Genomic DNA, 2500 nt, shown 5'->3' on the forward strand with positions numbered 1-2500 from the left:
CCAGATAAGATTATTTTATATAATTTTTAAATGCACCAGCTATCCTGAGGGAAACTTCGGAGGGAACCAGCTACTAGATGGTTCGATTGGTCTTTCGCCCCTATACTCAATTCTGACAATCGATTTGCACGTCAGAACTGTTTCGGTCTTCCATCAGGGTTTCCCCTGACTTCAACCTGATCAAGTATAGTTCACCATCTTTCGGGTCACAGCATATATGCTCAAGGTACGCTCCAGTTAGAGGTATAAATAATAATAAATTATCATTATACATAACTATATGGAACGCCCCGGGATTGAATTAATTGACTATTTATTAAAAAATAGACTAAAAATTAATCCCATTATATTTAAGTTAAGTTAATTATGCCATTAAGTTTAATATAACTCAATGACTTGCACATATGTTAGACTCCTTGGTCCGTGTTTCAAGACGGGTCCCGAAGGTATCCTGAATCTTTCGCATTGTTAATCATATAAATGCATACAAATAAATATTAATATCATAGATATTAAATTTTTTGTAAAATTCAAAAAATGAATTTTAGCATTATATATAATAAAATCTATCAACACTTTATCAAATCATTAGTATTTATTTTATGTTAATATGCTTAAAAAGCAAATTAATTTAAATAAACTTAATATCACCAATGATCTTTTGATAAATACTTTATTATGTTAATAGATTACAATGTCCTTATATGAAAAAAATGCACATTATTTTTTTAATTATTTAATGATGAATTTTTCATAATGGATATTCAGGTTCATCGGGCTTAACCTCTAAGCAGTTTCACGTACTATTTAACTCTCTATTCAGAGTTCTTTTCAACTTTCCCTCACGGTACTTGTTTACTATCGGTCTCATGGTTATATTTAGTTTTAGATGGAGTTTACCACCCACTTAGTGCTGCACTATCAAGCAACACGACTCTTTGGAAATATCTTTCTAGTAATCATTAACGTTATACGGGCCTGGCACCCTCTATGGGTAAATGGCCTCATTTAAGAAGGACTTAAATCGTTAATTTCTCATACTAGATATTAAGATATTCCATACACTGCATCTCACATTTGACATATAGACAAAGTGACTTAGTGCTGAACTATTTTCTTTTCGCTCGCCGCTACTAAGAAAATCCTTGTTAGTTTCTTTTCCTCCCCTCATTAATATGCTTAAATTCAGGGGGTAATCCCATATGAGTTGAGGTTGTTTTAATATTCTTTTTTTATCTTCTCACAATTTAATAAAAAAATTATATCATCTTTTCATCTCTATTTTTCTTTTCTCCTTTTATATATTGTAAATATATAAAAATAATAATAATGTAAAATGAGGCAATCCTAGAATAAAAAATTTAATTTTTATGCTAGACATTCCTCCTTTTAATTACATATATAAATTATTATTTTATATATATATATATATAAATAATATGAAAATTTTTTGTAAAGAATACTTAGATTCAATATTTTCATCATTTCATTTTATTTGAGAGGATTTTTTTTTTAAAGAATATATAATAAATAAAATTCATTATATATCTTTATTTTTTTTGCTATTAATATTATGAATTATTTAAAATCCAATAATATACACATTTGCTTAAATTCAATTATTTTTATAAAAGAATAAGCAACTTATTTAGCATAGTCTTACAACCCTCAACCATATGTAGTCCAAGCAGTACTTTAAAATTGAATTTAATGTACATAACAGCATGGACTGCGATATGCGTTCAAAATGTCGATGTTCATGTGTCCTGCAGTTCACACGATGACGCACAGTTTGCTGCGTTCTTCATCGACCCATGAGCCAAGTGATCCACCGCTTAGAGTATTTTTTTATTTATTTTTATTTATAACAAATGTCAATTTTTTTTTGCATATATTAATTGAAAGAGTAAAATTAAATAATATTAATAATATATAAATTGATTTTCTTTCAATAATATATATCAAATATATTTAACTCTAAACATTTTTATTAAGTTGCGAATGTCTTAGTTCAACAATAATACAGTGGTGGTATTTATTATGATTCAATTATTTTGTATTTTTTTAATCATTTTATGTATATATATAATAATATAATAAATATATACCACTTTTGTTATTGTGAACAAATTAACTTATCATTCAATCAAATGAATAATAAGTACAACTTTTTATTTTCATGTTTAAAGGTTTTTAAAAGAAAAAAATAAGAAAAAACATTACAAAATGTACCATCATATATTATATTTAATATGATATAATTGATGGATCACAAATTGAATGAAAAAGAATAAAAAGAATTATGGATTCAAAATAATTATATAAATTTTTTTTTTTTTTTCTTTTTTTTTTTTTTTTTTTTTTTCTTTTTGTTCGTTTGTTTGCTTGTCTGTTTGTTTGTTTGTTTGTTTGTTTGTTTTTCTTACGGATATGGAACACAATAATGATCCTTCCGCAGGTTCACCTACGGAAACCTTGTTACGACTTTTACTTCCTCTAA

At 26.4% G+C, this 2500-nt stretch overlaps 1 non-coding gene and 1 pseudogene across 1 annotated transcript in view; both read right to left on the reverse strand.

Annotated features, from left to right (window-relative positions):
- Positions 1–1662: 1662 nt before the first annotated feature.
- LOC129252313 (5.8S ribosomal RNA) lies at positions 1663–1843 on the reverse strand (annotated as a pseudogene).
- A 598-nt stretch (positions 1844–2441) lies between these two features.
- LOC129252315 (small subunit ribosomal RNA) overlaps positions 2442–2500 on the reverse strand; it is a 1991-nt gene continuing 1932 nt past the window's right edge. The window contains exon 1 of the ribosomal RNA XR_008583371.1: positions 2442–2500. This exon is cut by the window's right edge and continues 1932 nt beyond it. This is a non-coding gene — a ribosomal RNA (small subunit ribosomal RNA).

Source organism: Anastrepha obliqua, unplaced genomic scaffold, assembly GCF_027943255.1.
Source record: "Anastrepha obliqua isolate idAnaObli1 unplaced genomic scaffold, idAnaObli1_1.0 ptg000176l, whole genome shotgun sequence".
Lineage (NCBI taxonomy): Eukaryota > Metazoa > Arthropoda > Insecta > Diptera > Tephritidae > Anastrepha > Anastrepha obliqua.